At 38.8% G+C, this 26,855-nt stretch overlaps 1 long non-coding RNA gene across 1 annotated transcript in view; it reads right to left on the reverse strand.

Annotated features, from left to right (window-relative positions):
- Window positions 1–9,101: 9,101 nt before the first annotated feature.
- LOC142157687 (uncharacterized) overlaps window positions 9,102–26,855 on the reverse strand; it is a 64,099-nt gene continuing 46,345 nt past the window's right edge. Inside the window, exons 3-4 of the long non-coding RNA XR_012692567.1 lie at window positions 25,277–25,401; window positions 9,102–9,470 (exon numbers count right to left, since the gene is read on the reverse strand). This is a non-coding gene — a long non-coding RNA (uncharacterized LOC142157687). The remainder of the gene's footprint in view (window positions 9,471–25,276; window positions 25,402–26,855) is intronic.

Raw genomic sequence — 26,855 nt, forward strand, 5'->3', positions numbered from 1 at the left:
GGCACTATTGCAAAGGAACCCGGCGCTTGGGGTCCCCCTGCCATAATGAAACACCAGCCCCAGGCGCAGGTCGACAAGGTCATGGAAAATCCCCATATTATATATAGCCCTAGTGATGAAATTATGTCACTATGCGCAAGGAGCTGTTGATGTGAAGAGCTAGTTAGTGTCAATAATTTATGCAGTTTTTTATTTTTTGAAAAGTTGGAAGACCTTGGATCTATTTTCGTTTATTTTGTGAACGTTGTGTTTTTTTTTGTTGGAAGCTTGGAAAACCTTGAAACTATATTCTTTTATTGTTTGGACCAGCATGGATAATTGGAATTATTACAGATGATGACCCTGGATTTTGGTACTACAGTTTTTTTTAATTTACTTCAAATATTTTTAAAACAGGGGTTTAGCTGGGTCCATATATAAATAGACTCCAGCGCACAGCGTTGAAGGTATGCTAGGTGCCGGGAGTGTAAGTAGGTGTATTTAAAGTGTATATTTAAATTATATATGTAATTTAATATAAAAAATAATGTTCCTACCATACCTGGTGGTCCAGTGGGGATCTGGGCTCTCCCGGGGGTAAATATATCATACCCCGGTTTTTGGGGAAACTTCCCTTTACAAGGCAGCGCCGCTTTAAATTTAAGCTGCGAAGACGCCAATCTCCCGTGAGTTGCAAAAACCGGGGTATGATACATTTACCCCCTGGCGTGTTAAGAACCCTCTCTGGTTCCCGTTCATTGGGACTGGAGTGCTGGGGTGCTGCAGTGGTACAGGTCCCTGGTGGTAGAGCAGCGATCGAGTATTCCCTGCCAGCAGTCTCCTTGCAGTGCCGACACCAGAGGGGCTTTTAATGGCGCCTCCTAGATTCAAATCCAGGAGACGCAGGGTATGCTGAGAAATCACACTGAAGCTCAGAGAGCTCCAGGAACTGCAGGCCAGGGGCTGCTGCCCCAGGGGCTGGTCCATCTCCCTATGGCACTATTTTCAGCCAGAGGGGAGAGCCAGACCCCGCGGCAGAGTCCCTGGTAGTATTTTTTAGGCAGGAGATTAAAAGATAAATCTCTCACTCTAGATATCCTGGCACCAAGGGAGGAGAGGAGGCTGGGCTCCCCTCTACCTGGCAGCTCGTGGACACTCTCCACTGCCTCTAGAAACAATGTTAAGTGTGTGAATCCCCTTCAGGATGATTCACGTGCAGACTGCATGAATCAGTCTGAATTGGTTAAAGGGACAGGAGGCTGGTTTACCTCCCATCAGGTTAGGACTGTAAAACTGTATAAAAAGAGCCCTGTTTTACATTGTAATGTAGAATTCAATCTGTACTTCTGGATGATCACTAGTACCTTCAACTAGTGTGGAAAGGTCCTTGTCAGGAGCCTTGAGCAATAAAGATCACTGCTTGAAGATTCTGCCTGATGCCTATTACCTGCTCTATCCTGTGACCAACAGATAAGACCTTACACTCTAACCCGTCCCGCAGCTGCCCTGTCTTGAACTAAACGTCTCTGAGTGAATGCTCTGCCTGCTACCCTGCCCTCCTGATCCATAGTAAGCAGTCAATATGTACCAGCCAACCCACAGCAAAGATACACTGTAGCAGCTATATCAGCCACATAGAAGTAAGCGGTTCTAGGTGTCATGAAGGAGCCTAGTGGTGGCAGCGAGATTCTCCTTTAACAATTGTGCAGTTGGCATTCGCAGTCAGCGAGTGTCTGGTGACAAGCTGACACCAGTAGGAGTGGTCAGTAACAGTTGGTTACGGAGAGTGAGTAAGAATCCCAGATAAACTGTGTAAGAAGAACATCCCTTCATCTTCTAACCCCACATTTTGTCTTGGAAAACTATAGGTCATAGCAGGCCCTGGGTGCCAGGGCATGCTTGGCTTGTGGTTCACCAAGTGCTAGCATGCCATGGCAGCCATGGGTATGCTGGTGCTTGTAGTACTACAAGTACCAGCATGCCCAAACTGTTAATGGCAGCCTGGGCTTGCCGCGACCTGTTATGCAACAAGGCAAAATGATGTTTTGCATTAAATTACTTTTATCCCACACCCACTTCCCAGGGTTATAGGAAAAGCACTAGTGCTTTCAGCTCGAGCCTGGGTACCCCTGGGGGAGATTTGCCTTTGACTTTGTGGACCGCATCTTCCTAGGGTTCCAGCCAGTGCTGAAAGCACTAAGGCTTTTCCTACAGTTATTATGTGCTTTTGCACTTATTTATTTTTATTTTTTCTTAAGTAGTGCCGGCATTGTCGCTTTCAAATTAATGCTTACAGTCGACACTCTGTCGACATTGCAACCAGTCAACATTTTAACTGTGGTGACATAATGAATATGTCACCATTCTGAAGGTCAACATTTTAATTGTCACCATTTCGACTACACCCCCAAATAAACAAATACATTGAAACCATGCTAGTCTGAGACAGTTTTATAAAATAAAGGAGCAGCAGACTGTTTTTACCTTCACCATATCTCCAAATATTATGGCTATTTCTTTTCACTTTATTGAGAGAATGTTGGTGGTGGCATGGGAAGGTATAATTATTATCTTTTATTTATAAAATGTCAACATAATACCCTGTACTGTACAGTGTGGAGATCATGTTGCAAAAAAACCAGCATACAATAACATGAAGGTACACTTCCCAAACGAGCATACACTATAAGAGGTGGGATAAGCAATCGATAGGTAAGGTAAGGCAGCATGTTCATGGATATAGGTAAGGTAAGGAAGCATGTTCATGGATATAGGTAAGGAAGCATGTTCATGGATATAGTCACTGTGTTAATTATTGGCTATGGCAGTTGGTGGCCACAGGCACGGTGCTTTCCCCTGGCTCCAGGCAACTGATAACTACGGGCAGAGCACTTTTCTCCTGGTGACAGACAAAGATACTGCGGAGGGAGCTGAGCTTATGCTGTCTGTAACCAAAGGTCTGAGTAGTAAGCAAACACTACCTAGACTTTCACTTTTCCATACCAATACCTCCATTGTCTCCTGCGGTCACAGCCTCCTGTATCTGCGCATGCAGAATAGAATGGTTACTGACATGCAGGACAAGGTATTGAAAGGGGAGAGAAGAGCAAGGGGAGGGGGATAATTATTTTTATTGTTATGCGGTTTTGAAGTCTACTAAGCACATTATTGGTAACATATCATAAGTGCAAAAGTAATATGCTCTAAAAGGGAGTAATTGAGAACCAATCTGGTAATGCTAGGTACAAAACTGTTCCAAACTTCTTGCTCCTTCTTACTCTTTCAACCATTTCCTTTTTGTAGCCTTCTCGTTTTATTCTCTCATTATCCAAAACATTTGTACATACAGCATGTAGAAGCACTAATGTTCCCGACTTTCTCAAAATTTGCTTATTAGTCGACTGGGCTGATCCAGCTATAAAAGTTGTTGTGAAAACTTTGTTAATTACAATAAGTATTATAGGTATTGCAAGATTCCTCCTGCTCCCTGGCATCATTTTATCTCTCTCTCGTGACCGATGTACATCTAGGAAACCTTTTGTGTTTCATTTGTTTTTTTTTACTTTACAGATGTTTGATGGAAGATTACTAAAAATCTCAGTTTTCAGATTCAAAATACACTTATGAATATTCCATGCTTAAATTCCTCCACAGTATTAGATGTTACCACCTCTATAAGAAGGCTATTTCACCTTTCCCAAAAAATATTCCTTCCTCAAACTTCCCGCAGGGTAGTGTATGTCCTCTTATTGTAATACTTTTCTTCCTGCAGAATATCTATATTTAAATCCTATTGCCTCAGATAATCAGGTCAGACCTAGGATCACCCTTTGATAGTACAATATACATCCCATAAACATTTGTCTGTATTATTGGTTCACAATGTTTTTAGGCATACCTCCTGACATTTTAACGGTGTTTCTTAGAGCAGTGCATGAACAGGGATTACATGGCTCTCACTTCTACAGAGCTAGACCCCATACCTCTCCTCTCACTAACCACAGAACAGCATCTTCCAACAATCCAGCCAGGGCTGTAACTAGTGCTGTGCGATAAGAGCCACCACCCAGGACGCAACACTGAAGGGGGGAGGGCGCAGTTTGTGAATATTTTAGGTTCATTAGGTTAAAATTGAGGGCTAGGGGCTAAAATTTTATGGCTCTGAAACTAGCAGTTGGAACGAAAGTCATTTGTCTACACTTGGACAGGTAGAAAATATGTTTTAGATGAGGCCCGTTTGTACAAAGGTTAAAAAGGAAAGGAGGCATGAAAAATAATGTGGCAAATGAGGAAAAGAAACAACATTTAAGGATAATGTCTGTGAGCTTCTAAATGCATTGCAAAAGAAAGTTTTTGAAGACACAAGGGGGTTACGTAAAAAAAAAATGTAGGCTATTTATTTCTGTTCCATGATTGTCCAACTAAAGCACATTGAAACAGCTGCACAATGCTTAATGTCCTATCAAGTGTACACCTGTGACCATAAAAAACTGTTTGTGTTAAATATTCTTACTCTGGTATATTTGGATAAATAACAGAACATTACATGGCTACATGGAAAAACACTGCACGAAATAAAAAAAAGTGGAGAATCAAATTCTAGAAGCTGAAATGAACAGAAATATAATGTACTTGTAAATTATTTTTATCTCCTGTCCATCTGTGTACCCTGGAAACAGAACAACCTGTAGCTCAGACATAATCATTGTCAGCTCCATGGTTAAAGCAGCACTTCAAATTTCAGTAGATGTGTGTGCTGTTCTTGGGGCACGCAGTGACCTGTTAGGAATTGAGGATATTGTTTATGTGGAAGGCAGTGACCTATTAGGAATTGAGGATATTGTTTTTGTGGGAGGCAGTGACCTATTAGGAATTGAGGATATTGTTTTTGTGGGAGGCAGTGACCTATTACGAGATGTGTGTATGGTGTTCTTGTGGGAGACGGTGACCTATAAGTAGATGTGTTTATGGTGTTCTTGTGGGAGATGGTGACTTATTAGTAGATGTGTGTATGGTGTTCTTGTGGGAGACGGTGACCTATTAGTAGATGTGTTTATGGTGTTCTTGTGGGAGACGGTGACCTATTAGTAGATGTGTGTATGGTGTTCTTGTGGGAGACGGTGACCTATTAGTAGATGGGTGTATGGTGTTCCTGTGGGAGACAGTGACCTATTAGAAGATGTGTTTATGGTGTTCTTGTGGGAGGCAGTGACCTATTACGAGATGTGTTTATGGTGTTCTTGTGGGAGACGGTGACCTATTAGTAGATGTGTGTATGGTGTTCTTGTGGGAGACGGTGACCTATTAGTAGATGTGTTTATGGTGTTCTTGTGGGAGACGGTGACCTATTAGTAGATGTGTGTATGGTGTTCTTGTGGGAGACGGTGACCTATTAGTAGATGTGTTTATGGTGTTCTTGTGGGAGACGGTGACCTATTAGTAGATGTGTGTATGGTGTTCTTGTGGGAGACGGTGACCTATTAGTAGATGTGTTTATGGTGTTCTTGTGGGAGACGGTGACCTATTAGATGTGTATATGGTGTTCTTGTGGGAGACGGTGACCTATTAGTAGATGTGTGTATGGTGTTCTTGTGGGAGACGGTGACCTATTAGTAGATGTGTGTATGGTGTTCTTGTGGGAGACGGTGACCTATTAGTAGATGTGTGTGTATGGTGTTCTTGTGTGAGGCGGTGACCTATTAGGAGATGTGTATATGGTGTTCTTGTGGGAGACAGTGACTTATTAGATGTGTGTATTGTGTTCTTGTGGGAGGCAGTGACCTATTAGTAAATGTGTGTACGGTGTTCTTGTGGGAGGCAATGACCTATTAGGAGATGTGTGAATGGTGTTCTTGTGGGAGGCAGTGACCTATTACGAGATATGTGTATATTGTTGAGGGAGGCAGTGACCTATTACGAGATATGTGTATATTGTTGTGGGAGGCAGTGACCTATTACGAGATGTGTATATTGTTGTGGGAGGCAGTGACACATTACGAGATATGTGTATATTGTTGTGGGAGGCAATGACCTATTAAGATATGCGTGTGGAAGGCAGTGACCTTCTAGATGTTTGCACTGTTCCATGTGGGAAGCAATGACTTGTTAGAAGATTAGTGTACTGTTCTTGTGGGAGGCAATGACCTGTTAGATCAGTGTGCTGTTCGTGTGAGGCAGTGACCTAGTAGGAGATGTGTGGGCTGTTCTTGAGGGGGACATTGGCCTGCTAGATGAATGAAATCATAAAACTGTCCTTTACAATTTCATACGATTTGTGTCACCCTAGAAATATACCCCTACACTTACATGTATAAGGATGAGTGTGAACTTTAATAGAGATAGCATAATACTTACAATAACCTCTGTCTGTGGACCTCATTTATCAAGTACACTTGGGTTTGTAGTGGTGCATTTAGAAGGTTTGCCCAGCACACTTCAAGGTGCACACCTACTCTCTGCTCTCGAGGATGCCTCCACAAACAAGAAATGCACCTAAGCTTGCAGTGAAGTATACAAAATTAAAGAGGTGAATGGAGCAGAATGTAAACTGGTGCACCAACTTGATACTAAGCAGGGAACACCCTCGCTCCAGCCATTTTTTTTATTCATTCTACAATTTACTTATTTTATTATCACTATCAGTGAACAGGACCTGCCTCACATACGACAATGTAAAAGGGGCTATTAAAGAGTAACCCTATGTTGGGCTAGGGCGTGAGCAGTAATGCATCCTTGCACTTGTGGAAAGCCTATGTCACCACAGTGCAGGATCTGCCCCATCATGTGGATGGCATCAATGCCATATTTGTAGCCCTAGTAAGTGACCGGACAACAAGTAAAGGGAAGGGAGTTAAAAACATCATGTTCGAGGTCTAAGAATGCACCACTGCTAATCTGGGGGCAGTGAACCAGGAAATGATTGGATGACTGGAGGGACACCAGTAAGTGACGTATTGCTCACATCCATGTGTACCTTGAAATGTGGTAGTGTGTGGATGTAAGCGATATGTCTGTAGCAGGGAAAGGGTTAAGGGGGGTGGAATTTAGTGACACAGAAGGCAGAATTTGATTGTAATTGTAATGCTGCCCTATATGTCACTGAATGTCTCCCCATATGTTCAGCCATCTCCTGGCAAATTAGAGCGAAACTGCTCATCATAACAAAGTGTTCACACTCTTAATAAAACTCTAAAGCTAAATGTATCTATTTACGTGCCATGGTGTAATTCACGACCACACCGTTCGTGCAATCATGTGTTAACAAGTGTATATTGACCACTAAATAAATCTCCCTCTGCTCTACAGAGCACATGGTGTGCTGGGAAATGACATAGCAGAATTTCAGCATGTTTATCATGCTGTTGCCTAAATCCAGCAGGAAAAAATGCCTGAGTTGTTTCTTGTGCCAATCAAGCATGGTGAGTTTCCAGGTCGGTGCTTCAGTGATGCCAGGAATAACAGAGTCATTCAGAAAGAACACCGTTGGCTACAGTACAGTTTGCCTACTCTAATATGCCAGTCTGGCAGACACATCTTTACCATCCCTCTGTTACACTGTGCCACCCTGCATGATCATTTCTTGCTGCATAGGAATTCTAGCGTAATGGTGAGCTGGAGCAGTGCCTGGGGCGCTGAGCTTAACGCACAATGCTCTACTTAGAACAAAACAAGAAACAGGAATTTGTTCCTTTTTTTTGCCTCGTTCAGGATTGTTAGTATGCTTACTTCAGAATGTTTAGTAAAATTAATTTTACTTTAACATAGCTTTAAAGCAAAAGAACAAAACATAAGCCATAATGAACAAACAAAAATTAGAAAACAAATTAAATTAATAACAAGTTTATAGTATAACTGTATTCTGCAGAAATCCCCAATTTTAATGTTTCTTATTCAACTGCATATTGCTTACATAAGGTTCATCTAATTTAAAGATGCTCATACACAGCCAGATCCCGTTGATTGACCCAAGTGCCTTCGAGTTGCTGGATCCCATGAGTCACAATTAGAGTGATCAGACTGCACACATGGTCTATGCCCCCATAGCTTTTTTTCTAGTGCCCTGATTGACGCAGATCAGATGTTAATTGGATCTCTGTGGCTGTTTTGGATCCACTCATGCTGAAATTTACGGCCCAATAGGTCCAAAGACTAATATCTTTAGGATTACAACAATTTTACCAACCAGTCTCTGAAGTGGGAAACAATATGACAGTTTACATTCATATTTAGAAATGCAACCAACCATTCCATTTGTGCACAAAATAAGCATTTCACAAAAGTTTAGCTGTTCATAATAGTAATATAAATAAACACTATTTATAAGTAAGACTATTAAATAAAACTAGGGAAACCAACAGGCTATTAAAAAATGCTGATAGTGAATGCTACATCTTCATTCTGTTGTCATAACAACCAATTTTTAAAGCATTGTCCCATCTCCTCCACCTCTAGAGCCTGCCAGACAGTCCTGTAACTTCCTTCACCCACATTTTATCCTTCACTTAATCCCATCCAAGCACCGGAAAATGATGCTCAAATGTTTGTATTATAGGTATTTTGAGTTCAATGGTAAGGGCTTCAAGGACATGTACATAACACTGTATGCTAGTGTGATGGACTTAATGTGACGGCTGTTGACATAAGTGTGTGAATAGTGTACATTTAGACCTGCCATCTACTTTACGTGACTAGTTCCTAGTAAATTGATAAAGCTGCATTCTCATGTATAGTGCTCCAGCCCATATAACATGTACTTCCTCCTTGTGTAGGTGACATGGAGGGGCCGATGCAGGTAAAAATAGCGTATTTGTGAGCATATGCTAGATGGACATATAAATTATATTTTTATATATAATTATTCTTCATTACAAACTCAAACTGACAACCAACAAGTTTTATTCAAACAAATACTAGATGACACACTAGCAAGCAAACTGACCCACTCATTATTAATAGTAATGGAAGGAAATCAGAACAATTGTATAGATATTTTAAAATATTTGCTGCACTTGACTTGAAAATATTTTGTAATACAGTGAATTCTCTTTTAGTTTTGGTGATCTCCACAAATGTCACTTGCAGCAAGTGGATAACATGTGATAACATACTTCTGCATAACATGCTCATATATTAATAACACCAGTATGAAGTCAAGTTAGGTGAAACAGGACTTTTCTCTGAGCAAGTATTAGTTATGTATCCAAGACATCTGCATTCCCAGGTGAAGACAAGGGTGTAGTGCAACCCTGGTGTTGTGAAGTAGCCGGTAGCTGACTGGTCACGGCCTGATTCACAACACCAGCTGCTGCACAGTACCATATTCGCAGGGAAAGCTGGTCTCAGTCTGTGCTCCATTAGAGTGAATCCAACTCCAGCTACTGTCCATGCCATAACACCTTCATCTGTCCATGCCATAACACCTTCATCTGTCCATGCGATAACACCTTCATCTGTCCAAGCCATAACACCTTCATCTGTCCATGCCATAACACCTGCATTAACAAAATCAGAAATAAAAAGGCATATTACAAAATGTATTTAATAATTAATTAATGCATTATAATTACAAGCAAAGCTAAAAAAAAAAATGCTTGGTCATACTGTATAAAGGCAAGAGGGTGAGACAGACATACAAAGGTCTAATCATTATTGGTTTTTATAAAAGGTAGAAATATTGTCTTTAGAAGCAAGACATTTGTATTTTATCAAATAATTAATTACATATTGCTAACCCCAAAATGTTATGTTAAAGTAAAATAATTGGATAACGGTTGTAAGTATTTATTTCTGTACACTACAATCTGTTGCAATGTGATGAATAATAAATATAATGTTTGTCTATTGTTTCATATAAATTAAAGTGGTAAAGAAGCTAAATAAGGAATACAACCTACAAATTGTATCTAGTTTGGTATCAATCCGTTTGCAATAGCATGAGTTTGTTTCTGGTGTTATCTATGTAGCGTTAGCACCTTGTGAACACTAATTATAAATATTATCACTTTTTCGTACACTAAATGTCCAGCTCACAGGGATCATAAATAACCAATGTAAACAGGTCTACAGACGGGAAATGGAAGTATGGACACCTGGAATTCCTAAGAACAATGACCAGAGGAATCCACCAATGCCACGTTGAGTACCTGAGAGTGCAAGACCCTTCAACCAATGAATGAAGACCTTACAACTATAACTGTGTGTCACTGTGATGTCATTACTTTTGCAACTCTGGCTTTGGACCCCAGAGCGTTCTGACTTGAAGCATGAGTTGGTGCCAAAGAGTACATATATATCTAACACAAGACACTGCAAAAACCTTAATTCATCGACTCATTATCTACCGCATCGACTATTGCAATTCCCTCCTTACTGGTCTTCCCCAAATCAGACTAGAACCCCTACAATCTATTTTGCACGCAGCGGCTAGATTGATTTTCCTTGCAAACTGTTCTTCCTCTGCTGAGCCACTCTGTCAGTCTCTACATTGGTTGCAAATATAAAATTCTTCTACTAACATACAAGGCCGTCAACAAAATTGCATACATCTCCTCACTTGTCTCAAAATATCTCCCAACTCGACACCTCCGTGCTACACAAGATCTGCGTCTCTATTCCACTCTCATCACATCTTTCCATTCCCGGTTACAGTACTTTTTGGGCTGCACCCAAATTATGGAATTCCCTCTCTCGCACAATAAGACTTTCCTCTAGTCTTCAAACCTTCAAGCATTCTCTGAAAACCCACCTCTTCAGACAAGCTTATAATATTCCTCAACCAACGCCTTAATCTCCCTAGATTACCCTATTACTACCCTCTACACAGCTAACACAAGATAACAACCCTCTGACCAACATTGCTGTGTGACTGATCACACAGCCCACTCAATACTTTTACCTTTGCATTCTACCTGGTCCAGTGTGCAATATAATGTAGCACATGCCCATGTGTTTCAAACTCCCATTGTCCCATAGCTTGCGAGCAGGACCCTCTTACCTCTCTGTCTGTATGTCTTACCCAGTATTGTTTTATTAATGATTGTTCCCAATTGCAAAGCGCTACGGAATTTGCTGGTGCTATATAAAAAAATGTTGATGATGAAAGAGCACACAAGTCTGTATAACAAACTTTGCCTTGTTATTCTTTGCTAATAAAATCCTTTGTGCTTTGGAACCACAGCGATCGCATCAGAGAATCTATATTACAGACGATAGTTACGGGCATAACAGTTAGTTCTGTTTACTTTGTTATAGGGTCACCTCTGTACAGAAAATAAAATTAGCAATTTATGTATATTAAAAAATCCCTATTGTTCTGCATTTAATATTTTATATATATTCTCTAGTTGTCAATATTAAATATATTGTTTAGTTATGCCCCTTTCTAATATTGACAATTCTAACTTTGCAATAACACTCACCTATCTAACACATGACAGCTGCGACTGATGAATTCTGGTGTAGTTTCCTATAAAATTTTTACTCCAATATAGCCAGAATTTAAATTTAAACAGCAGTGAGAAACTATTGGTGATCAAATAACAGGAAAAAGAAGGTATTTAAGTACATTTAAAAATAATGCTTTGCTTTAGTTTTTCTATTAAACAATTGACACTCAACCCGAGACAGCTACTTTTTACATATAACTGCATACAATGAAGAATTTTGCAGGTGGTTCTGGGAACCTACACAAAAGCTGGCATCTCCTGTTCACAATTTGGGAAAATTGGAACTAAAGTACAGTGGCAATGTCAAACATGGAGTATAAAATGAAATAAAAATAAAATTGTTACAATTAAAATTAATGGAGAACTTTATGCAGCAAAATGTTTTCCCTATATTCACAGTTAGTAGAATTGTGGGATCCTGCTGAAGGGATAGAGTGTGGCTCATTGGAGAAAAATGTTTCGTAGGAGTACTCAAAATCAGAGCCTCTTCAAAATTTCTAATTTTGGCTGTTAAAATTGGCAGGCTTTTCAATGGTGGTATAACCACCATGGGTAATGGTATGCAGTATACATAGGCCCATAGGTCAAGGGGGTCCAGTGACAGCCCCATAACTTGTGGGCCCAATCTGAACCCATGGGGCAGGCTGTCGCAACCTGTTTCTTTTTTTTGAAAAAACTAATTTTTTTTGCTGCCCGACGAGGGAGGGGGGTTTGGGGCTCTGGTCTGACCTATCCTAGCCTGGTCACTACTTCCCTTCCCTCTTATTAATCACTTTCCCTCTCCTTCCACTCTCTGTCCTCTGCATGGACCAGCTTCCCTCCTCTAATTCAGCACACATGGGGATGGTGCCAACTCCCCACATGTGCACAGACCACTCAGGAGGCATGCAGAAGAGTCAGTGTGTTAAAGTTCTGCAGAGGACGTAAGGAAGTAAGTGTGGGGGGTATTAATAAAATATTGGGGCTTTCAATGTTGTAGGAGTGAAAAAATAGAAGTAAGGTTAGTGTACCAGTGCACAGCTGGGCAGATTAAAGATATGGCAAGTTTAGTCCAAATGTTTTCTCCTGTATTGTTGGGAGGTTTGGTGCTTTGCTTCACATTACTGTATGTTAATGACTATACTACATAGAAAAGCAAAAGTCATTCACAACTGTCAAATACTAAATAAACAGCGAGTGATGTGGTTTACATGTGCAGCTTATTAATCTCTAACTATAAAAGTGTTTTTTAAAAATTAGTTAATAATTTTCTTGCTAAAAATCATCATCATCATCATCACCACCATCATCATCACCATTTATTTATATAGCGCCACTGATTCCGCAGCACTGTACAGAGAGCTCACTCACATCAGTCCCTGCCCCATTGGAGCTTACAGTCTAAATTCCCTAACATACACACACACAGACAGAGAGAGACTAGGGTCAATTTTTGATAGCAGCCAAATAACCTACTAGTATGTTTTTGGAGTGTGGGAGGAAACCGGAGCACCCGGAGGAAACCCACGCAAACACAGGGAGAACATACAAACTCCACACAGATAAGGCCATGGTTGGGAATTGAACTCATGACCCCAGCGCTGTGAGGCAGAGGTGCTAACCACATAGCCACCGTGCTTTGAATTTCGTATGTTCTTCCCTTTAAAAACTGTCACTTAACGGTAATAATTCAAATGATTAAATGACTGCGTGTTGTAGTTAATGAGGTGTATAAAACATTACAAGTCTGAGCACAAAAGACATAAACCTAGATATTAGTATTCCTAAATGTGTAATCTTTGCATTTTGCAACCAATGAACAAATATTTTAAAGTGTGAAAAACATTTTAACAAAAATATATCTATTTTTTGGTCAGCAAAGTAGCATATAACAGAGCTGTATCTGTAGTAAGACTGTGTAAAGGGCACTGATTGTGCCAGAAGACTTTTGTGGCCAACAGCTTAGCTGGACATGTGCCCAGGTGTGCCCTGTATGCCATGCTACCTGCACATCTCTCTGTATGGATATCAGTCGTCATTCTCATGATTCAATTCCAAATACAAATGAACAGTATTATAGAACAAAGTTTGGACTTTGTAGTGTGATTTTACTGTAATATGGCTATTACTGCCATACTACACTGAAATGAAAATCAGAAAATTCATTCAATTGCATATTGCCCTCTGTAATAAATAGATTCAACTACACTAGTCAATATGTTCTTTAGAAAATAAAGAAACTCCCATTCCTCAAATAATCCTAACTAGTTACCATACGAAACATAGCATTGTTACATTGTCAAACTCTACTAATCTTTTGCATATTCTAGGTGAAGCCTGCAATAGTTCCAATTCATTTTAAGAGAATATTTGTCGCCACTTACAAAAAAAGGCAATTTTCACCATATGTAAGCTTTCTGATCCATTGGTTCCAATATAGTGAGTATATGGCCTTTGAGAATAAAACAATGAAATTTTATGAGCTGTTTTGCACAGTACATAAATACTTGATCAGTTCTGAGCCTGTGGAGACAAGATTAGGTTTTTTGAAGATATTACCACAGCCCCCTTCCAATCAGAAATTCAATCTTCTGCATTATAGAGGAACATTCATTTTACAATTAATTAATTCAATACTTAAAAATGTTAAAAGGTCATAGATATATTAGAAGTCCCCAATATAAACCATCAGCAGATTATAAGTATTTGAATGCACTATATACAGAGCTAAACCTAAAATATGAGTCACACTGTAAAAGACTCATGTATTTGAGCTGACTCTTTTGCCTTATAACATCCTGTTCTCCTGACCCACATCAAAGTACACAGGATGAGCAGCACTCTGCCTCCAGCCCCTCTCGGAACCTCAGCCTGACGTGTAAGACCCTCGCTGCATAACATTGCTATTGGCAAACTATTCTTCTGTAAGAGACTTGTCAGAGCATGGTGAATGTCAGACTAGTCTCTAGCAGTACAATTCATTCGGTCTAATAGCATTCTAAGTTTCTGCAATGAAGAGCTTCCATTATAATGAACAGCGATGTTTCTTTACAAATACTACCTTACTAAAATTAGTTGGATGGGAGTAAATCTGGAATTCTAGCGTTTACCTAATTTGGCTTTTATTAAAGAACACTAGAAGAGTCATATCTGGCAGGTATACAAGATTATTTCCCAAATGATTTCTGAAAAACAGACAAGGAGGGCAGTAATACATATCTGGAGTTTTGCTTTTTATGTTTTATAAAACTCACAGACAGTGTCTGCTATAGCAAATTTATCATATCTGTATTCAGAGACGTCTACTAAAGAAGCAGCAGTAGTAGCGGGTTGGATAAATAACCGTCTGCTCTTGCCCTTATAGCTGTGGTTACATGATCTGAATCACTGGTAGTTAAGCACCTGGTTGCATAACCAAATACAAAAATATAAATGTGGCGCAATGAAATTACAAACAGACAAATCTTTTGCAATGTGCTGTGCCTATTGTAAACATGTCCCAGCGAGCGACTGGACGATGACATCACTGTCAATGAAATTGCGTGAGGCCTTTGTAGAGCAAACATTATTACACATTATTTTTGCAGCATTAGAATGGTTAATGGAGCCTTATTGTCCGTTACATCTTCATGCTCTGTAAGTTAATCCTTTCAAGCTCCATCTCTGTAGAGAATGTCACCCAGTGTGTGACATCTAACTAAACTGCTTTGCTAATCCTGTTTTATCTGCTTTGTTGACTTGTCTGCTCATATCCAATCGAGTAAAACCTGCCTGTGGGTTCTTTCTTTTTTTTTTCCTTTGCCAACAACCTTTTTTTTATCCCTATGGTTTTAATTAAATGGCTCAAGTGGGGAAAGTTCTATCTGGACATCTGCCAATGTCCTTCAGAAGCAATGCCAAGACATTTAATTACATACTGTAGGCCTTCAAACCCTTTCAGGAAGCCCACCTAACAGGCCTGCTGAATTTACAACAACAAAGTGCCTTAGCAAATAAAACAAATCTTAATGATTGTTAATATTGAATGACTTTTTAGAATTAGTTTGTTGCCAATTACACACACAAAAAAATCTTGTGGCCTGCAGAATTGTATTGTGCTGTGTACTTTTTCCTGGACTCATTGACATTAATCTGTGGCACGTTCGTTCCCGAAGTAACCTCCGGCATCTGGTAAGTGGCTTGTCTAGAACAGACACCGATACTCTTCAATATTGTGCCAAGAGGATGCTGCACATCACACAAAGCTGAAGTGGATTAGTAAGGCCTCACTTGATTCAGCAATGTCAAATTACACATGCTGCAAATGCAGACAAATGTAAAAAAAGAAATTACTTTTCTTAGTTTATAGTACTACTTTTAAGGCATAACAATAAATATAAAAGTAAATAGATCATAATTTTTTTATGTTTTGTAAAAATATAAAATGAAGATAGGGGGCTTGATGCCGAGTTGGATGAAAGTTGGGCCCCAGTTACGCTCAAAAAAGCTTAAAGTAAAAATAGTGTATTCACACTCATATGCTGAGTTCTAGGCATCGCAAAATGTATTCTGCTGTAGCATATACGCTCGGTTTACTTGAGGCATACATACATCCACACGAACAGGTCCTGTATATCCATTTTCATGCTGTTCTGCTTCATTCGCATTTGTGTGAACATGCCCTTACTGTACTCTCCTTCCCTCCCTCAATCCACCTTTCCTGTGATAAGGAGGCACAAGTATCAGATGCACCTCTGCATACGCACATATACTCAGTACACATTTTCATCATTTAAGTTACGCAAGTGGGCGCACGTCCAATGTTATGCCCAGAATGTTCAAGCTTATGTTACCTATTGTACCTGCAGTAGGTGATTATTTTTCTGCTTTAACAGGGCTCTTCCCTCTCCCCAATATAGGGGGACAGTCCTTTTTTTTTTCTGAAGGTGTAATTCAATTTTAATTTCTGCCAGGTTACTATTTTATGAAGTCTATCTATGTTTAACTGGAGTTGTACATTGAAAACTGTTTGGGTGGTGTGACCGGATAGAGGGATGAACAGTTTATCTTGGTTTCCTTCTCACTGTCAGTAACAGACTGCCACTGACCACTCCTACTGGTGTCACCTTGCCACCAGATACTCGCTGACTGCCAATGCCAACAGCACAATAGTTGAACAAGAATTCGGCTTCCACCACTGGGCTCTTTTGCAGCACCCAGAACTGCTTACTTTTACACACCAGTTTGAGGTACTGGTGATCATCCAGACGATAAAGATGGAATTATACATTACATGGAAAACAGTGCTTTTTTATACAGATTCTGACACATGTTGGCAGGTGGTAGCCCAGCCCACTAATCCTAGCTGGCACCAAAAAGTCTGAGATATTATATCAAATAATTTAACATCAGGATGTGACATTTCTCTAGACTTGGAATTAATGCAATTTTAAGCTTTAACAAAATTTACATCAATTTCCTAAATGAATTGTTGGTTGCCTTATTTATGTAGTTCATCTATCTTATTAACAAGACAGTATGATAGGTAACGACTCTTTCTGGGCATTCAGGCTTAAGCATGTGTTTGCTACTTCTAAGATGAAAAGACTTACTTAGCATTTCCTGTCTTCAGCAAAACAGATTTCCTCTAACCTGGCATAATATATTAGAAATACAAATCCTATACAGAAATAAAACATAATATAAAAAAAACCAGTACATTTGCAATGATAAACAGCGGTGCACTGCACCCCTAATTAAAATAAATATATACAATAAATATATATAATACGTTATTTCTACGTGATCCAGCCAGCCACAGGTGGCTTTTACAAACTTTGTAAAAAGACAAAAATGGCTGAAATGTTGTATTGGTCATAGTATTGCTTTTAAACTTGTTAAACTGCTTGACAAACTTTGTAAAAAGACAAAAATGGCTGAAATGTTGTATTGGTCATAGTATTGCTTTTAAACTTGTTAAACTGCTTGCAGCTTTATACTCTCATATTAAATTAAAAAAAAAAACCTGAAAAGAAACATGGGCAGCCATGACATGGAGTTTAAATGGTGACTATAATGTATTTTAAAAAGAGCCCCTGAGATGTGGATACACTTAAATCCTGCAATTGGAAGTACATTGAAGCTGATGTTTTTTGTTTCTTTTTACGAGGCTAAAGGCAAGTATTTTGGGGGCTTGTTTAATACGGGTTGAACCTGGTGTGCCTGACTTTTACATAATAGCATCTCTCAATCTTTCTAACTCTTACTAATGACATATCTACAGCCTGTGTGAGTGCATTACATAAACAGACTTTTACAAAGGTATAAGAAGTACATGGAAGAGAAAGTATAGAAAACACAACCAACAAAAGCCATGTGCGTTCATGGCATGTAACTTGTGTTTGTGTGTAGCAGCAGGATCTAACAGGGATGAGGACTGGTGGAAGGTCTGTAGTTGGAGAATTCTTGGTAGGACACACTGCTCATATATTAGAATGTGACACTTATGGTGAACAAAGAACAGTATTCTAGTAACTGAATGCGAGAACAAAGGCACCTGTCACAGTCACACATTTGAGATGTTGAGATCTCCTACATATACCAGTAGCTGTCAGGAGCAAAGTGAGTGAATCAAAGGGAATAACAGACTCCTGAATATAAAAAATGTAAAACTGATTTCATGAATTAACGCATTATTCCGATTAACTAACACAGGGGTCAGGGAACTTTTTTACCTTTTACCCCCAAATATATTTAGATACGCCGACGTTACCCCCTTGATTTGAATGGAAGAAAATCATATATTATTAATTATTGAAATTCAAAATTTTGTTGAAAGCTTCAACTTCAAAACTTCAGGTTTTTAAGAAATTATGTTGCTTCATTTTTGATACGAGAGCATCAATATTGGGGCATTTTGATTTCAGAGCAATTTGGATACAGTCTTCAGCGTCCAGTCGATTTCTCTGTTTTGTTTTTATGTTCATTAGAGTGGAAAATCCTTGTTAGCAAAGGTAGGTTGTTGCAAAAGGCAGCAACGTTTTGACTACCTCCACATGTGCAATTTTGAATGCCTTTGCAGCTGTTGACATCTCAAACTGTGACAGATCTGCTTTGTTTTCAAATGCAATACGTGCTTCATTATTGCACCGAAGCTCAAGAAGTGTCTCTGCCAACCCTTGAGGCTCTTCTGGTACAACAGCAATTTCACATTTAAAGGGGTCTACAATCCAACTGACAGCATGTGAATCGGCAGTATTACCCCCAGGAATTTCATTTTTACCCCATTTGGGGTAATTTACCCCTGTTCCCTGACCACTGAACTAACATATATAAAACCTACGGATCATGCTAGCCATCTGCTCCTGAAGTGGTTACATTGTTATTTTCTATAGTCTGCTTTCTCTCTCACTAATGCCAGCGTTATTCTATGCAAATGAAGATGGGGGAGCATTTTAATGGTTTAAAAAGATAAATTTGGCAAAATAGCATAATCTCTTTAACACAATGTGAAGCCTTAACTAATTTTGTAAAACACTGGTGTTGCTTTATTTTCGTATACTCATTTATCCTAAACTAACAATTGTTTCTAGGTCAAGTTACAAAAAAACAGAATATGTAGTCAAAGAGCCCAGAGAGTTTCACAGTGTATATTAAATATAATTATTAAATAGTATGCTCATCAATGTACACTTTATTTTTTGGCATATACATTTACTCTTAATCAATGTCTAAAATAAACCTTATTTCAAAGCAGTTTATTTATAACTTCTCTATGATCATTTGTATATACTTATATGAGTAACACATGCAATGGTCCTACAGCCAAGGAAACATAGAATATCAGCTGTAGAATCAAATAATACCGCCTCTAAACATCCCTAAACTATTATGATAATTGGGAAATTATGAAACAAGGCATCCCTCAGACACTTCTTCCATTCAGCCCCTTACAATGTACCCATGAATTGATTTAAGTAAGTTTCAGTTATTTTTTATTTGCACCTCTCACCGACACACAGTGCAAATTGTGGGCCTCCCCTCTGGCAAATCCCCAAGGGGCAAGTGACCAGCCCTCAGTGAGCGATGGCATGAATCGTATCCTTGCGTAGCACAGGCGGGGCCTGATGCCGAAAACCATGTCATCAAGCCCCCACCTCACCCACTTCACAAGAAAGAGAAGAGAGATCCAGGTGTGAAACCTACTCAACAAAATTCGGGAATGTCCTGGACATTCCAAGAGAATAGACAAGTATGACACAGTGAGGGAAGAAGTCACTTTGTGGTGTAATGAATATTGGTTCAGACCACAAAGTGTCACATGCCACACTGATGTCACTAGTTCCTAGTGAATTGATAGGCTCCCTTTTTATAAAAAGTAGGTAACAAAATGGCTTCCACTGCCGTCAGTAGGTGAGCTTTAAAACAGCACTACCTGTCCTTTCAATTCCCCTCCCATTGCCTCTCACATATATACACAGGCAATAGAAACGGTGACAGAGTGGTATTACACAAATGATAGTTCATGTATAAAATAAATGTTATTATCTGTGAGAATCACAGGGCCTTCCCTGAGGTATGCCTGTTACGGGTTTCCTTTCATACAGCAATGCAGTTTGGTTCACCTCACAGGAAAGCCATAATCCATCTGCTAAAAATATCACAGACTCACTTGATGTATGCGCATAATTACTGCTGTAACTCACATCTTTATTGTGCCTGGTGTAGACAGCTGCGGAGACCTCAATCCTGTGTGAAAGATGTAAAGAACTAGCATGCCATACATTCACTTCCACTCATCATCCCATGAGTAGACATTAAAGGGGTTACAGAAGATCGAAAACATAAAGAACCACTAAGTCTACAACAGTGTAAAATATTATATGTCGCCTAGTTCTATTGCAGGAAAGAAAGTGGATTGTGAGAGCTCAGACTACCATATTTACAAACTAAAATGATACATGTCATCTGAAATGTCCAGCACACAAGTTGTTAGGTTATTAGGAACGTAAATATTTGCTTAGAAATATCAGTAACAATAAATTGCAGCTAATCTTATGGTGTTATTGCCCAGTGCGCAAAGCTGAGGGGGCGCTGGGCAGCTTGTCAATCATTAGCTGTGATTTGTACAGAGCCAATACTGTATACCAAACACACAGCAACTCTAAATCCCACCTCTCCAGTCCCCTAACCAATCACATATAGACCTGGAGAAAGTTGCATTGGGCAGAAGATTGTGGTTTCTGATAGGATGGTGTGCCCATGATAATACGCCCCTTCTCCTGCAGTGGGTGGGTTGTTATTGTGACTGCAGCAGGATGAAGCTGTGTAGAAGCATGTGATCCTTGCAAAACAGATCCTGATCTGTTCTGGAGTATAAATCACCTAGGACAGGCATTTGTTGCTGTGTCCCCAGGTCCTAATGAGTGCGTGTGCACAACCTTATTCAGTGGTACTGCTCTTGAAAATTGTTGTGTGTGTGTGTCTTGTCCAGAATATTTGAGTGTGCTGCAACGTATGTGTCTGATGCATACATTGTGTGTGTGTGTATGCAAGTAGATCACTGTTCACTCCCAGCTGCCTCTTTAGGATCAAGATCCTGCTGTATCTTCTTTACACACCGTCTTGGATTTGCGATTCCAGGAAATTGATGTTATGCCTGGTTTATAGCTGTATACAATATATTTTATTAGAAAAATTACATGACAGTGCGCTTATAACAAAAAAATTGTATATTTGTGTGAAAATATTGGGAGTTATGCATAAGTGATGTGTGCATATGTTGTTATCTTCTTGTGTGGGGGACAAAACACAGTATAGGGTGCCGAGTAGATGCACGTGACCAATATCGTTAAGTCAACATGTACATCGGGTGTAAATAATATGTTCTGCTGGCTATGGATTTAGAAATCTTTCTATACATGTACGTTAAGATGTCCAGTTAGGATAAATATTTGAATGATTGTAGTGTGTACAGTTATTTTACAATCTATATATTTAATCTGATGTTTGGTTTAGATGTAGGCCATGCCCTATGGTGACAACACTTTTTGGGACTTCCAGCCACAAATGTCTGCTATCTATGGGCCAAATATACCTCCTCCTCCCTTCATTCCTTCTCCACCCGGCTCCTGTTGAAGAGACTGCACAGCATAGTCTGCCTCGCACACCATTCAAGAGCCGGTTAGTATTGGGAGGGATTAATATAATATGGGGGCTAGTGTGAGTTTATGTTGTAGAGAATTAAGACATCGCTATTGTGTCAAACATTAGTCAGACTACAGATTGTTGGACTCCAGAATGGCAGATTGTTCTCTTTCTAGAACAGAATTTTACTCCTTTTACTGTCATTACTGTTGCTAGATTGAGTTTAAGATATACAGCTATTTGTCATTACATTCTGAATTTTCTGCCTGCAGTTACGAAAACAACATATGATATGAATTCTGCTTCTTAAAAAAAATAGCTCTTTTCAATAATAGTATCAAACAAATGGTGCATTAATTTAAGATGGGTCATCTGCTTATGGTTATTATTTCTAGATGATTAAATATTAAATAGGTTGTGTGGCAGGTTTCTGAAGAATGTTTTTCGTACAGAACATTTTATTACAGATTTTAGATAAATAATCTGGATATGAGGGGCCTGATTTGTTAAGGAAAGCAAAAAAGATGAGTAACTTTGAACTTTGGCAAAACCATGTTACAATGCAAGGGGTGCAAATTAGTTTATTTTGCACATAAGGAAAATACTGGCTGTTTTTTCATGTAGCACACAAATACTTGATAGCTTTATTTTTACACTGACATTTAAAGTTGATCTAGGACTTGCCTTACGCTCCAATGGGACAGGGACTACCGAGATTGATAAAATACTCTCTGTACAACGCCACCTAATATTGAGGAGCTTTATAGTTTAATACATAATACATAGTTTTATTTAGTTTAATGCATAATGGAGGGCTCCATAGTAAATTGACCACACCCCTTTTTTTTTATAGCGCGAGCATTCTTTTTAAGTAAGTAATTCTGATAAATTAAGGTCAGAAGTGCAGGTTTATGGGGAGAAGACTGGTTCACTTTATATTTAAACATGCTTAAAACCTGTGGGCAATGTACATGGAGAAGCAAAGTCCTTGCTCAATGTTTTGTTCAAACATGGATGTACAGCTTTAGGATTAACTACCAGAGAAAAGTTCATTTGGATTCCACCTAATTTTTAACTATTCTAATGTGACCATTTTAAATTCTGAAAAAAAATAAAAAAAAAAAAAAAAATATTTTATGAAATAAGCTGTTCTACGTTCTGCAGACATTCAAGCGTGAAATCATTTTTCAGAGCAGTTCCAATCCTAATGGTCAACTTCACAGCATTACACTTAGAGAGGATCAATTCCAACTTCAAATGCTCTCCTAGAAGAATGTTTGCTATTTTCACATAGAATGTAATTGGCTGCAGCATCGTCTAGCATTAAGGACAGCATTTCCATTATACAGTTATCTTTCCATTTGTACAGCTTTACTAAGCTCATTATGAATAATCCAACATCAAGCTCAACGGCTGTATTTTGATATGACTACTAAGTGTGCCTTAATGGATGATTTGTAATATCTGCCAAGACAAAATGTTCAACTTCATAATGTAAATCGATAAGCAAACAAAAAAGGAGAAAATGTTGGCATCACATGTGCACTTACTAAGTTCATCTAATTATGTGCACCACCCATCTGACTATATCAGATGATAAACACAAATCTTTTGTGGGTGACCTCGCAATTGAACGATCACTGAGTCTAAAAGTTATTTTAAACATTTTGGAACATTTTTTTTTTTTATGTATGCAAAATTCCTTTAGCTGCATAAAATGTTATATAAATGACAATAGAGAAGATCTCATTATCCAGTCACGCACTAACCTGCTACAAAGACTGTATGAATGCACAGTGCTCGCACCAACATGAAAATCACCTGGCTGGTGAGAGTTAAGTAATCTGTCCAGGAGAGCAACAAGTGATCCCTTTGAAGGCTGCATGCAGCACAATTGCCACAAGTTGGACACCACTGCTCTAAACCAGTATCTTTACCTAGTCTGTGAAATTAAACACCTCGGGCCTGATTCATTAAGGAAAGTAATGCAAAAAAATGAGTAACTTTACACCTTGGCAAAACCAAGTTGCATTGGAGGGGGAGGCAAATTTAAAATGTGGGGACAGATTTATAATTAGCGTAAGGCAAGTCCTAGATCAACTTTAAATGTCAGTGTAAAAATAAAGCTATCAAGTATTTGTGTGCTACATGAAAAAACAGCCAGCATTTTCCTTATGTGCAAAATAAACTAATTTGCACCACCCCTTGCATTGTGACATGGTTTTGCCAAAGTTCAAAGTTACTCATCTTTTTGCTTTCCTTAACAAATCAGGCCCCTCATGTCCAGATTATTTATCTAAAATCTGTAATAAAATGTTCTGTACGAAAAAAACATTCTTCAGAAACCTGCCACACAACCTATTTAATATTTAATCATCTAGAAATAATAACCATAAGCAGATGACCTATCTTAAATTAATGCACCATTTGTTTGATACTATTATTGAAAAGAGCTATTTTTTTTAAGAAGCAGAATTCATATCATATGTTGTTTTCGTAACTGCAGGCAGAAAATGCAGAATGTAATGACAAATAGCTGTATATCTTAAACTCAATCTAGCAACAGTAATGACAGTAAAAGGAGTAAAATTCTGTTCTAGAAAGAGAACAATCTGCCATTCTAGGGTCCAACAATCTGTAGTCTGACTAATGTTTGACACAATAGCGATGTCTTGGTTTATTGCAGATGCATATTTTTATTTCCAAACCCCCGGTGGCTTTATAAGCATTGGGTAAAATGTTCCTATTTACTGAGATTAAAAGGAGAAGCAATAGTAAGACTTTCCTCTAGTCTTCAAACCTTCAAGCGTTCACTGAAAACCCACCTCTTCAGACAAGGTTATGATATTCCTCAACCATCATCTTAATTTCCCTTGATTACCCTCTTGCCATCCTCTACACTGCTAACGCAAGACAACAACCTTCTGACCAACATTGCAACACACACAGCCCACTCAATACTTTTACCTTTGCAGTCTGGCTGGTCCATTGTGCAATATGATGTAGCACATGCCTTTGTGTTTCTAACTCCCATTGTCCTATAGATTGTAAGCTTTCGAGCAGGGTTCTCTTACCTCTCTGTCAGTATGTATTACCCAGTATTGTCTTATTAATGTTTGTTCCCAATTGTAAAGCGCTACAGAATTTGCTGGCGCTATATAAATAAATGTTGATGATGATGATGATGATGATGATGAATAGGTAAAACACTACAGCATCTTGTTATATGACTCCCAGAACAGTAGGTCATACAGGTGACACAGTTGGCTCTGCCCTTACAAGCCCACCAATGTTTCACTTTTGGTGGTGTACACAGTAAAATGTACCACCTACCTATCTCCCCACGAAACCTGTTCATTTAGGTTTATCAGTCTGGATTCTAGGAAAATAATTTACTGTATTAAGGTTTTTACCGGAAAAATGTGTGTCATTCCTATACATCTATGACAACATGGTGAGCCAATGGCCTACATGGCATCATGCCCTGCGTTATAATTAGTTCAACAGTGTTGTGGATGAAATGTGAGAAATAATGTAATTACTAACAGGTATTATTTGGATCATATAGCTCTTACAAAAGCATTTGATACATGAAACTGTGACAATACATATTGAATTCATTTTTATTGTGTGCACAGACACATTATAGGCTTCATTTAAATATTCTAAGACTATAGTATGTGAAATAAAAACATGAATCCATACAACACTAATGAGTCCTTTTTTTTATATGGTCATGAATCACCCACCATTGCTTGCAGGTCCCCGCTGAGGCTCATCCACCCCCTGGCTGCTGTGTCATCAGGATAAGTCATCTCATTTCTTATGCATTCATTTCCTGCTTCTCACATAACTAGGGACAGATCATTATGTTCTGGGGAAAAGGAGAAAATCAGAATGAATGACTTCCCAAGGATAAACAAGTCACAAACGGTACAGCTGGTGATTGCAAACATTGTATACCATAACATAATCCAGTGTTTTCAGCTTTTTCTGGGGGAGTCTGGTCGTATAGAAATGTCTAAGTTTTTCTCAATGATTCTTCCCTTACAACTGCAGTATTTGTTTTCTCATTAGGGGCATGGTTTAAATTTTCATGTGGGATTAGGGTCAGTCAGTCTTAATTTTGACGTTTTTACACCAATGTTGTTTTTTAAGCGCTGAGATTTTGCTTGGGATGGAAGATTAGTGCTAGGTTGGGTAACGGCTACTTTTGGCCTCTCCAAATCTTTATTGAAACCTAACCGTAATGAGAGTGTTTACAAATGTGATTAAGAGGGAGATTAAAACTAGCAGCCATTGAGTAAGAGGTGAAAATACATGTGGGGGGGGGAGAAGAGATTTTCGTGCCAGTTGGTTATTGGAGAGCCAAGACCAGCCACAATTGGGAGCATACACAGTTATAGCAATAGCAGTAATAGCAATAGCAGTGGGTACAAGTATGGCATATTACCAACTTAAAAACAAGTATGCTCAGTCAGTTAACGTCATTGCAAATATATTAAAACAATATATGGAATTATATTCATAGACTAACTCTTGAATCTTGTTCAAGTAACATTCTATACCCAACATGACATACACACTAAATTTGACCATATTGCAATTTGATTAAACGCTATACATAGGACATAAAACCTACAAGATATGGTATAACCACGATAAGTTACCATATTATCCTATTAGACTCAATGTACGGCAATACACCTACACCCCCACATGATCATATTAGAAATCTATAGGACACGACACCTAGCCTACATGTAATAACCACTAGTCACACTATAATCCTACTACACTCTGTATCATGTGAGTAAGTGTGTCTGCATAGAGTGTAACAGAATTATAACATGCTCATGTCTAGAGGTTATGTCATTGTAGTAGGTGTAGTGTCCTATGTCTCTGCAGAGCGTAATAGAAATGTATTTGGATTACATCTAGTGGAAATATCATGTGAGGTAGGTGTATTGGCTGTATAGACATAATAACAATTCTATTACACTATCTATTACAGACATACTGTAGGACAATACATCTACCCAATATGACCTGACACTGGACATGATTATATTATAAGCCATAGGACACTACAGCCCCAACATAACCTGACCATTGGACATCATCATAATACAATTCTATTGCACTCAATACACACATAGAAGGCTAAACTAAACCAACATGAGCTGGTCACTTGCATGATCATAATACAATTATATTACACTAGATACAGTCATAGACCACTACGCCTACCCAACATGACCTGACCACTGGAAATGACCATACTACAATTCTATTATACTCTATATTGACAAAGAATAATATACCTGT

Source organism: Mixophyes fleayi, chromosome 5 (genome assembly GCF_038048845.1).
Source record: "Mixophyes fleayi isolate aMixFle1 chromosome 5, aMixFle1.hap1, whole genome shotgun sequence".
In the NCBI taxonomy this organism is placed as follows: Eukaryota; Metazoa; Chordata; class Amphibia; order Anura; family Limnodynastidae; genus Mixophyes; species Mixophyes fleayi.